We start from the raw sequence: 13,091 nt of genomic DNA, 5'->3' as shown, positions 1-13,091 counted from the left end.
CTTCCGTGATACATTGTGTAACATAAATGTATACATAGGTTGGTGTGATTGACAGGTTAATGCAGAACTGCAGTACAAAATCAGTAGCTCACTTCCTTCAAAGGAAGGAAAGAAAGTAAACATCTAACACAACAATAGCCCAAAAAGTATGAATTTGTATTTTGCTACGGCTTTCTCAACCAGTATTACTTTCCTCTTACGCGCACTTACCCCGCTTAGTTTGTTATACAATGGATCTGACGCTGTGCATTCAGGCACTTTACTTTTACAGCGTACAGATACATCCTTCAACAAGAAACTCACTTCTCCATTTTATTTACGTTTTAATAACTTTAGTGCAAAGAAAGCGTACCACAAAAACTAATAAGAAAAAGGAAAAAAGATCAGAAGCGAACAGAAGAATGAAAGTGGCAATAGAGTCAATACCTCCCTAACACTGTAATATTTTGAGAGGTCGCCATGTCTACTGATCTGAGTTACAGTTATGACTAGAAGGAAAACATCGCTTACATTCTAAATTTACCTATATACGTGCAAGCAACGATGAATTTTATGTCACAGTAGACTGCTTTCTACACCGTGACTTTATGCGCTTTTGGACTGGGATAGTGATATACTTATATTAGAATGACTTAGTGTAGTGAGTATTGGAAGTTACTGGTAGAAATTGTGTTTTTATGGAGAGATACGTGGAGTAGTCGTTCCTGGAAAGACGGTAAAACAAATAAATTCTTTGGTATTCGCATAAAGTTACTGTGACTAATCATGAATTATATCTGCGTTAAAATAAAAACTCGCCGCAAAAACGTCGCACAGAAGTTTAGAACGAAATCACGTTGCAATCAATGGGTCTTAAAAACTTTCCTTTTCGTACGTCTGATCTTCGATCGTCCATAAACCGGAAGGAGCTGTTAAGCGTAAAAACTGTTAAAAAAGATAGAGAAAGGAATATATTCGACGATGTGGGGGAAATGCTACTCTGAGTTGAACAGCTTAGCTTCGTGTCAAGCCGCACCAAACCAGTCATGAACAGGCCTCGAAATGTCCAATGGTACCGACTGACCGCCGTTTCATCCTCAGCTGATAGGCGTCACTGAAATCGAATGCGGAAGGCACTTGGTCTGCTTGCAGCTCTCCCGGGTGTTGTCAGTTTTTGTGACTGGAACCGCTACTTCTCAATCAAGTGGCTCCCCAACCGGCGTCACAAAGAGTGAGTGCACCCCTCTTGCCTACAGCGGTCACCCATCCAAGTGCTAGCCAAGCCCGACAGCGCTTAACTTCAGTGATCTGACATGAATCGGTGGTACCACTGCTGCAAGGCCGTTGGCAGTCATAAGACTGATGACTCAAAAACAAAATCTGAACAAAATATTTGTGTTTCCACGTGTTGTTGTGTATAGGAATGACGTAAGTTAAGGTTACTTTTCACTTGGAAGAGAACGTCGGAAGAGATGACTAAAAGGTAACTAATGATTCATAAATTTGTCCGTGCTCAGAAAATGTTTCGCATCTATATTGTTTGTCTATCCAGTTCGATGATACAACAGCACTGATCTTCCTTCCCTTGTTTTTTTTCCCCCTCTTATATGATAATCGAGTCGACCACAATATAGTTTTCATGAATCAGATTTGTTTTCATCTTTAGATTTTCAGATATTTCACTCAGTTACATTTAGGATTCATTGAGATTCTCATTACTGATACAGAGTACCGAAGTATATCTTGTACCCACAACAGGTCACAATTTTGATTTGTTTCATTTCCTTACGGCTATCTACATTGTTACAAAACAGTTGTAATACTGACCCATAAGTAACACCTTGTGTGATACTTCTCCTCACGTTGATGCTCTGTTCGTCATGAACTCGTGCCGATCCCTAAAATTCTACCGAATGAATTACCGAACCACGACATATAATCCTGTGTTTTCAGTTTAGCATTCTTTCTGGAAATCTACAATTATATTTTTTACTAAAATTAATAAATACCAGTGCTAATAACAACGTCTCATTTCTGTCCATGAACTATATATCTGAATGCTACAAACATCGCTGCAGCCGGCATGAGTGACCGAGCGGTTCTAGGAGCTTCAGTCTGGAACCTAGCGACTGCTACGCTCGCAGGTTCGAATCCTGCTTCGGGCATGGATGTGTGTGGTCCTTAGGTTAGTTAGGTTTAAGTAGTTCTAAGTGCTAGGGGACTGATGACCTCAGAAATTAAGTCCCATAGTGCTCAGAGCCATTTGAACCATTTTTTGCTTGTTACTAGCATGCGTGAGGCGTGAGGCGTGAGAATGGTGGTAAAGTGCAGACAAAACAAGTGGTGTGACAGAATAAAGATATTCTCAAGATACAGCTGTGACGGTACTTTTTCTCATGTATATCATCTGCTGAAGTACTTCGTCCATGCAATAAGATGGACAGCCATAAATTTATATTTATATTTGGTGTTAGCAAACTTATAGAGTGAAGAAACACTTTTCTTGCAATTACTAGTCTGCATTTTATGTCTTCTCACCTTCGTTCATTGTCGGTTTTTCGGGCAGATATTCCAGAGTTGCCATTATATCATGATTACTCCCAAGGCCATAAGTTCCTGTTCCACGTTTCTATTCCGACTCAACCATCTCAGCTTCTTCGAATTGGAAACTTTTGAATCACCCCGTATAATGCAAGGAATATTGACCCCGTTAACACTACCATAGGGTTTTCCAGACATTTACTTTGCGCCCGTAGACTCCATCCATTAATAACACTGTATTAGTTCTATCTCCGGAAGTTCTGAATCCAGCCACAAATCTGGTATTTCGCAAATATGATTCCAACCGATTGAGTTCAAAAAGATTTTATTTGCAAAAAAGGAAAACCCTTGGTAATCGCATGATTCGTGGCTTCAAACTCAGGAATATTTGCACAATATGAGCTTCTAGTACATCATCACCAATTACCAGTCCGTCATAGTAAACTGTTTCTGTATTCACATTTGCTTAGTGGTTTTGTCACCCGAGTTTTACATTCATCTACTGGTCTTAATGACAATTTTACTATTGAAAACACCCTGTAATGGATCCACATTGTCGATTTGTAACTGAACTATGGGACATCGTAGCCTCTCGATTGTTCGATGCCTAACCATAACATCACCTGAGGACGCTCCTATATCGGTGCGAAACCAGTAGTGTTCTCAAAAAAGGACTACTTAACAACTGAAGCGGGTCAAAGAGTCTTCATTCACCCAATAGTGCATAAGAAATTTTTGTAAAAGAACAGTTTGAAGATTATTAAGTATTAACAACACGTCTGCTTTGCTTTATTAATTTCGGACGCTGTCCGTTTTAAGTAACTCGTTTTAATCTTGGTTCATTGATAAATCTGTACTTAGCGGCAGTGCATCGATAACGCTCACTTTAGAATGCACGGTATTCGAAGTTAATAGTGCAAATAAAATATTTTGAAACACAGCCTGATGGAATTGCGTCATTTCCCAAAGTTGTTGCAGCTGTTGGCTGTAACCAGAAGAAAATGCCAAATGTGGCTATTTCGCAAACTAACTGCACTGGTAAACGAAGGGTTAAAGCTACACTTGTGGAATCTGTGACTTCTGCTTCTCTCGGCAGTGTACTTCAGCCAGCAGAGGGAATTCTGGTGCTGGAACGCCGGAGTATTCTGGCTGGCTGCGAACGGCCGCAGAAATTAAGGCCAGCAGCTGGCAGGGCTCCACGTGAGGAACTTTAATCTGCGCGCCGACTCGGCGGCCGCCCACTGTGCGAAACAGCGCCCGTGTACAAATTAGCGTTTGACAGCCGAAGAACTTTATTGCAAAAGTTGCCAGCCCTGGTCGCGAACGGGAGGGTGGCAGGCGGCGGAACGGCGGGGGCGGAAAGCGGGTAGGCGGACGAATGATCCGTGCACAGGCACGCCCGGATGCCGTGCACCTCGGCGCGGCACCTGAAAAAGGGGAAAATAATGCGAGCCGGCAGCGAGGCGGTAATGGAGGGCTAAATATCACGTGGCCGTCCGGCGGCTGCGATTGTGTCTGCAGACACGGGCGGCCGCCCTATCTCTGTGACCCTTCCAGAGGCGCTCCCGCTGACTCCCTCATTGATTACGCCGTTAAATCCCTTGGCGCGGAATTGCGTTTCACGGAGCTTAATTTCATTAAAACTTCCGCCGGCCACTTTTGTCTCGTTTGGTTTTAATCCACGTACGGCGACCACTTTCTCTTCCCTGCGACTCCGCACGGATTCCAGGAAAGATCGGAGGGAAACGGGCGAGAACAAAGTTGTGCACGTAGAGGACGAGTCGGCCATCAGACACACATGTGCTACACAGGTAGCTCGTCCTTCTCGTTTTGATGAAATCATGCACCGAAATTATTTTTCTTTGTCGGTTTTGGTTCACTCTGAGTATCTAGTTTTCTCATAATTTTTCTTCGTCACCTGTTCCCATTTACGTGCCGATGTACCTTTCCACTGCTCTTTATTGACAATCTATCTTTTCTAGATAATGTTAGGTGGGAAGAGTGGCGAAGAAAGCAGGTGTAAAATACAAAGACACACAGATGATACGCAACCTCTATAAGAACTGTTGTGCCACAGAATAATATTCTGTTTCGATATTTAAGAAATCTAAAGAGTTCTTCTTTGACAACGCCTCAGGCAGAGCAGAATAGGTAAACTGTCAGGCAGAATGTCAGCAAGAGAAATATGTTGATACAGGACCATCAAACGTGGAAGCTTTTGTAACACACTGAGCAGGTTGAGCGCACAAAGAGAAAAAATTAACAAAATGACATCATGGCAAAAGAGGGATATTATCATAATTGTGACCGGACAAACTGTAATAAGAATCTTCAGATCGAACGTAGGAATAACTAATCTTGATCATATTGAGAGTAAATGTTAATGATTAGTGGAAACCACCTTAGCTGTATTTTTACGCATTTCCTCTATTACGACAGTTGTTTCTTTGAACATTTTCAACATAACATATGCTCAAAGATAAGAAACCGGTCATAACCTAATAGATACAGAAAAATAGAGCTGAAGTGGTTTTCATTATTCATTAGCAAGAGTAGCTGTCCAGTTACTGGCACAGCACAAAAGAGCATCTGAAAGGCAGAGTTGCGATATCCTGAAGCGACCAAGACTGATGACAAGCTCAGAAAACTATGACATATTTCGTCATTCCCGCAGAGGGAGAATGGAATCGGTGTAACCAAGAAATACATGTACCCCGACTTTCACATTAGTAATTTAGTGTTCCAGCTAACGCATACAGAGGCAGAATCTGCTATTTACGAGGTCGCCGCCGACAACGAGATTCCTTCAGTAAGTAATGCCGCACATTTTAAAAAAAGCCACTAATATACATAAACAAACGTGCTTGTTGGTGCTTCACGTTTGATGTTTGTTCCGTGCGCCGGAGAAGTTTGGAACCGTTCTGGCAGATGGCAGAGCCGTAGAACAGCTTCAAAATGGCGTATACAAACAACCCACGTTACAAGCAGCGTGCTGTTATTGAATTCTTGTATTCATAAAAAGAAACCATCGTGAACATCCATAAACATCTGTGTGCAGTGTACGGCGATGCTGCAGTTGATATGAGTACAGTTGGGAGATGGGCAAGGAAAGTTACAGCTTCAGGAAATACAGAAACAAAGCTCCATGATCAGCCATGCTCTGGACGTCCTGTCACAGCCTCTGTACCAGACATGCTGAACCGTGCGGATCCCGTTATTCGTGCCGAACGGCCCATCCCAACTTAACAATTGTCTCTACAGTTGTCGGTCAGCATTGGAAGTGCGTCCGCAATGATCGAGAGGTGCTCACGATGGGTTCCACGAATCCTTACAGCGGACGACAAGATTCAAAGACAGGCCATTCTATCTGAATTGGTGGAGCGCTTTCAGGTCGACTGAGGGGCCTTTCTGTCACGGATCAGGACGAAATCTGGCTGCAAAAAGGCAGTCCATAAAGTGGCATCATCCTCACTCACCACAAAAGAAGAAATTCATGATAACCCCCTCTGCCGAAAAAGTCACGGTGACAGACTTCAGGGATTGTGATAGCGTCATTTACGTGGATGTGATGCCAAGAGGGCCAACCATGAATTCAGAGGCATACTCAAGACTCTGAATAAAGTCAAGAATCGTTTCTGACTTGTTCGACCGGACACGAATCCAGCATAAATCTTGCTCCAACACGATAATGCACGCCCACACACAGGTCTGACAGCCCGGGAACACATCGCCAAATTGGGTTGGACTTCACTGTCTCATCCACCCTAGAATCTAGACGTTCGGACTTCCATCTCTTTGGACCACTTAAAGATTCTCTATGGGGAACACACTTTGAAGATGAGCGTATCAGTCACACAGTGAAAACATGTCTCCGCCTACAGAAAAAGAGCTTTTACCAGCAGGGAATACATGCTTTTCCACAACGTTGGCGTACGGTCATAGAACGTGATGCAGAGTACGTAGAAAAATAGGACATTGACGAGCCTGTTGATGTATGTTGTCACCAAATTCTGACTTAACAATGAATATGCTCTGAGGAAAGAAAAGTGGGGCATCACTTACTGAACGACCCTCGTAGCTCTGACGGACCTTACTGCTAAAAGCTGCTGCTGCCTCACCCTCACCATCGACGATTCTAAGGCTTTGGTACCTTCTATCAGCAAGCCTCTGCAAGCCTGACTGATGGTCAGTGGCGAGCTGATCAACCACCAACGTTCCGGGGTAGCGTAGCAGGTTGCTCCCTGAGTCAGGGTTAGTAGCAGACTCCATTGTCGAGGGCAGAACTGTCGCAGAGAGGGCGTGGCGGGAGCCTCCAGGACTTTGACCTCCATCCGAAGAGCTGTTGGCTGCCTTGCCGACGCGTAGTTTATAACGTTAATGAGAGCAGCCTACTACCCGCTTTCACTACGTGTCCCTAGTCGCGGAAGCCGAGACTGCGTGACGCTTAGGTGTCAGCGCATACTGGCGTACTCCCGCTGCGTTGAACTACGAAGGTCATTAATGTGAATTTTGATGAAAATGTCACATTAGCACCTACGAGAGTTAGACTGATACTGAACACCGTACTCGACGTGCTTCTAACCTGATGACTGTAGATGACTCGTTTCCGGACATTTATAGAACATAGTGGCTGCGATCAGTAATTTTCATGAGGAATAAAATGAAAAATTAGGAAAGAGTGAGACAAAAAATATGCTCTCTTCCCTCTTTTATTCAATGCTTACATCTAGGAAACTACAGGCAGAGGGCGTGAAACAAATGAGAGTGGATAATTTTTTTTTTTTTTTTCGTCAGTTCTCTGGTTTGATGCGGCTCGTTTCGAATTCCTCTCCTGCATTAGCCTCTACATCTCGAAGTATCAGGTGTAAACTACGTCCTTGATTATTTGTTGGGTGTATTCCCAATTCTGTCTTTTCACCCGCTACAGCTCGCTCTAGTACCGTGCAAGTTATTTCCTGACAACTGATGTCCTGCCATCCTGTTTCTTCGTTTTGTCCCCTAGAACTTAGAACTACTTAAACCTAAGTAACCTAAGAACATCACACACATCCATGCCCGAGGCTGGATTCTAACCTGCGACCCTAGCGGTCGCGCGGTTCCAGACTGTAGCGCCTAGAACCGCTCGGCCACCCCGGTCAGCAAATGTTGGAAGGAAAGGAAGTCTTTCGTGATATTTGTTGTCTTGAGTGTAGCCTTGTACGGAAGTGGCATATGGACCATAATCAGTCCCCCAGTAAGAGAACAAAAGTCTTTGAAATCTGATGCTACGGAAATTTGCTGAAGATTAATAGGGTAGATCGAATACATAGTGAGGAGGTACCTAACCGAGCTGGGAGGAAAAGAAATTAACGAAGCAACTTGTCTAAAAAAAAAGGGATCAGAGTTGATAGGACACTTCTTGAGGCATCAGGGAATTGGGAATTTGATAATATAGGGAAGTGTGTGTTTAGGGGGGGGGGGGCTATAGAGGCAGAAATACAGTGAACAGATTCAAATGGGAGAGAGTTGCAGCAGTAATTCAGAGGAGAAGAGACATGCACAGGATAGAGTAGCTTCAAGAGCTGTATCAATTTATTCGGACTGAAGAGAACAACAAGTAAGATTCTTTATATTTCATGGATTTTCTGTTGTTCTGGCGACATGACATGCACAAAACTGCTCTCGGTTTTGAAAGAGTCAGAGTACTTTTCCACCTGTCGAAGACGGTGTATAGACGGGTCTCTTACTCTGTGAATACCATTTTAAACGACTTATAATAAATATGATACCATTCTACTCCTTATCGGTTCCTTGTGCCCCCCTTTTGTTCCCCACCTTTTATCGTAATTACTGCTCTGTGGTGCTAAAAAGTTATCGGCATTACGTGCAAGAATAACATTATCAAGAAGATGGTACCTCTCTGTCATCAAAAACACTGCAGACAAAATAAAAGAAAGGCGTAACAGTGTTATTCAGCGAACACGCCACATCCGCTTAATTACAGCGCGACCTAAATACTTCTTTTCTTTCTCTTTTTAATTTTCCCTGCGACACGCACGTGCAACCCTAGAGGAGGCAGTCGTCATTACTATTAAATCCAAGTCGAAAAGAAAACTCGAAAGACATTGGCTGCCGGCGCTCTGTGGCCACCTAAAATATGCAACACTCGGGCCACGTGGCCGTCCGCTGTGTTGTGCCTTCCAATTTGCTACGGGCAACAGACCAACTTATATCACTCTCTATTAATCCTGAAGGAGCTTAGGCGTTTGTAGGCGCAATAAATAACGTTCTAGCGGGACGTTATTTAAATTGGAGACTCCACAGTACTTCCCAACGCATCCACGTAAGTCAGAACTATTTTTAAATCTGCTTGAATAAAAATGATGTGTCATGGCGTTCTGGAATTAACGATCCTTACGGTTTATAAGGGGTGAAAAAAATGTTTCGTTACAAGGCCGTACATTCTACAACCGGTAGTCGGTCAGGCAAAATAATAATGAGCACTGAGGAAATCGTTCTACCGATGGACCAGGTACCCGTCTGCTAAAACACCATGTCGGTGTTATTTGAAGAAGTCCGTAACTGCCTGCCGCATATCCTCGTCCGAAAGGAATTGTCGACCCTTCAAGTTCTTTTTAAGGGAATGGAAGCGTGATAATCGTATGGAAGGAGGTCAAGACTATGGCGGGAGGAGGGGAGGGGGGGGGCTGCTCGAGTGTCTCCCATTTGAGTTAGCGTGCGATACGACATTTGCGATTTGGAGTATTGCGCTATTGTGAAGCAGCAACATACCTTGTCGATATTTTACCCCAACAACAGTGGCCTTCCACAGACATGCTGTTCCATACACATTCTTCATTTTCCTTCGGCAACCAAGAAAAGAATACCAGCGCATTCGTCCTGCTTGGACACGTTTGGCAATAACATTGCTATAATCCACGTTTCCGCATTTAACGGACGACTTTGGAAAGGTACGAATGCCTCAGTAAGTGTTTGGTAACAAGTGTGTGCTTACATTCCCGTGTTGAGTGTGCGCTGCAGCAACGTCCTCAAACGAAAACTTTTTGATCGCCTCTTATAAAACAGTTACCTTTTGAACAACGAATGTTAAAATCCACTGTAGTGTCTGGGCGGTCATTAAACAGCATAGTAGGCTGGGTGTCAGAGTGGGACGCAGACGACAAACCTGAACATTTGCTGACATCGCGACCTCTGAGCTACCCTGGCAGGACCCTGGGCCCAGTCTCAAAGATTAACCACTGACAAAATAAATCTGAAGAAGACCAGGAGGTTTATGGAACACTGACTACCAACAACCGTAGCCATGAATCCTGCAGGGCTGTCCATAAATCATTAGTAAAAGCAAGAGGAGTGGGGGGGGGGGGGGGGGGAGAGACATCTCTTCTGAACCACCTTGCAAGTCACCCAGATATGCTCAATAATGTTCATGTCTGGGGTGTCTGGTGGCCAAAGGAAGTGTTTAAACTCAGAAGAGCGTTCCTGAAGCAATCCTGTAGCAGTTCTGATGTTTTGGGTATCGCATTGCCCTGCTGTCTTGTCGGAATGCACAAAATGACATGAAAGCATGCTGGTGACGAGACAGGATGCTTACACAAGCGTCACCTGTCAAAGTCGTATCTAGACGTATCAGGGATCAACAGTCCCCAGCTAATATGAAGGATCCGTGCATTCATGAGGCTGCCCCCATTTCCATACACGTCCATCTGCACAATAAAATTTGAAACGAGACTCGTTCAACCAGGCAACATGTTCCCAGTTACAAAACCTAATTCTGTAATTTTCCACAAACCAATAATAAGTTGTCCTCCCCTCTAGCTCAAATTCTTGGTGCGGCCTTGGTGATATGTATTAATTAAAGAGAAGAATTCTCATATCATCCTCGTGGTAGAATTCCCATGGCCTTTGGGTCTTTTCACCGCGACCATTGTCAAGTAGTTACCGAATGCCGTGTCATCTGTGGTCTCGTCTAAACCTTGCTGTGCTGTCAGCTGTGGGGTCTATAGCCAAATAAATATATATTTACACCCTGGACCACTTCAACCTCGTGACAGTTGGATTATATTCTGTAATTTATTATGGCATCTGACATTTTAATTTCGGTTGGTTCTTCTGTTATGCAGTGCCAGAGACGTTTCAGCCTCGTAATGACACTCGCTGTATTTTGTTCTGACGTGGCTGTTTCTCTGGATAACGTAGGTGTAATTAATTCTTACTTTATATCCGGCGTTACTCAGCATCTCAGATTCCCAGACGTAATAGCAGCTATTCTCACATAGCAACTTACTAAAATGGACGTAGTACTGGAGTAGCCCTTCCTTTCCGAAAACATTTATTAGCAAAATTAAGTAAGTTTAAAGTCGAGTAGACACTTGAGACACTGAGCACTTAGTGGGTTCTAATTTCACGTTACACTTGATTTCAGGCTCTAAACTTTCTGAGTTTTTTTGGTTACCCTCTTTTTGCGCACGTTAGTTAACCCTTATTTTAAAAGATACCGGATGAACAACAGAAACTATATTTCCACTGACTAATATGAGCGCAAAACCCTGAGTTTAAATAAGTTGTTATTTTCGTTTCTGCTTCCCCGATTACTTTTGTTCTATTGGTTAGTTATCAGAGAGGCAGTTCTCTCCGAGTGCTTCATTATGGAAATAAGACTTAAGAAAAAGCAGAACAACCAAAAGAGCAAAAAAAAAATGGAGGGTAAGAAAAGGCCCACGGATGTAAAGGTGTGTAACACAGGTGTACTGTCTTTCGCCCCCACTGTTCAGTCTGTACATCGAAGATGCAACGACGGAAATGAATGAAACTTCAGCAGTAGGATTAAAATTCTGTACCAAAGTATGCCAGTGAAATGAATCAGTAACGACATTGCAGTCCACTGTAAAACTAATGACCACGTGCTTTGGATTGGGAGTAAGTCAAAAAAGACTAAATTAATCAGGATTAGCAGAAATGAGATTAGTGATAAACTTATGCAAGTGGAGAAAGCGAAATTACATGACACCGAAGAAAGGGGAAGATAAGGAGAATGGTCCGGAAAAGAGGTCTTTTTTGAGCAAAAGCAATCTAGTATTCTAAGACAGTGGCCTTAATTTGAGAAACAAATTTCGGAGGACACACTACTGCAGAGCAGCATTGTACGGTAATAAATCACGCACTGTTGTAAACAGGACATAAGGGAATCGAGACTTTAGGAGTATGTTGCTGTAGACGGCCATGAAAATTTGATGGACTTACAGTAGACCAATAGGTTCTCCGAAGAGTCGACGAGGAAAGGAACACGTGGGAAACATTGACAAGAAGAAGGGACGGGTTTCTAAGACCTCCAAGATACTAGATTTACCTATAGTGGGTAAAAACTGTAGAAGTAGAAGTCTGAATGGATCAGACAAATAATTGAGAACGTAGGGTGCAAGTGCTACTGTGAGATGAAGCAGTTGGCGTAAGAGAAGATATTGTGGTGGACTCCATCATACTAGTGAGGTGAATTCTGAAGTCTGTCAGATCAAGACATGTGAAATCTACTGTACTGGTGGTCTCCTCGTCCCCTATGAGCGCGAAATTTGTTTCGAGCACTACTCGAAAAGTGTCATTGGTTGCAACAGGAGATGAAGTTGTCGAGATAGAATTGGCGGACGATAGGTTCATTGCGATGAATGGAGAGTAGGATGGACTGATGTACTGGAGGGTAGGAGGTGCCATCATCATACGGGAGCAGCAAGTTGTGGCACGTAGCCTGTGTATACGAGGAGTCGTGTTACGACTGACTCTTAGACACTCCGTCAGGGAAGACTAGACTGCTATTTATGTCAGAAACCCTCGGATTAGTCTGATGCTGCCCACCACAACTTTTTCATCTCAGGGTAGCCCTTACACACACCGTGCTCAGTTATTCGTTAGCTAGATTCCAGTCTCTGTCTTCCCCTCCTGTTTTTAATTCTCTGCAGCTCGTTCTAGTATCATGGAAGTTCTTCCCTCATGTCTTAAAACATACATCTTAAATCCACCTATTTTTTCAGTATCACTTTTCTGGTTTCCCATAGCTCATGTTTCACTTTCCTACATTGTTGTGCCCCTGAAACCTCCTTCTTCAGGTAACAGGCTAAATTGCCTGCTACGGTAATCCTCATTGCCGGGGCATTTGTAATTTATAGCCTTTAAGGGAGTTTGTCACTCAGTCTACGTATCCGTTCCACATTCCCTATAATAAGAATATAGAATTTTATCCTTTAGACTACAAACTTGCAGTTCCTAGTATCATGATTCCATAGTCTGTGTTATGTTGTGCAATCTTTAATTCATCTCAGGAATTTCGTTTCTTGAGCCTGAATACGGCTTTCACAACAGGCTATGCTAACGGTATAGTGCGCCTTCCATATCGCTGGCAACGGGTTCTACACAACGCTGGTGACTACGTTGAAGGACAGTAACAGGTGCAAACATGTGACACTTTTCTACCTGATGTGAATAAATAGTTGCCACTTTTTAAGTTCCAACCCTCGTAGCATTGTGGGGACTGCACCTGTTTTGACTATCTTTCTGTCTTTTGTTTTTAAGGTTTCTGTTAA

The 13,091-nt window shown here is 43.3% G+C and overlaps 1 protein-coding gene across 1 annotated transcript in view; it reads left to right on the top strand.

Annotated features, from left to right (window-relative positions):
- Positions 1-13,091, top strand: part of LOC126335669 (uncharacterized) — an 812,396-nt gene that overhangs the window by 493,683 nt on the left and 305,622 nt on the right. The gene's annotated exons all lie outside the window — the stretch shown is intronic.

This window comes from Schistocerca gregaria, chromosome 2 (assembly GCF_023897955.1).
Source record: "Schistocerca gregaria isolate iqSchGreg1 chromosome 2, iqSchGreg1.2, whole genome shotgun sequence".
NCBI lineage: Eukaryota > Metazoa > Arthropoda > Insecta > Orthoptera > Acrididae > Schistocerca > Schistocerca gregaria.
This window is presented reverse-complemented; position numbering and strand designations above follow the sequence as displayed.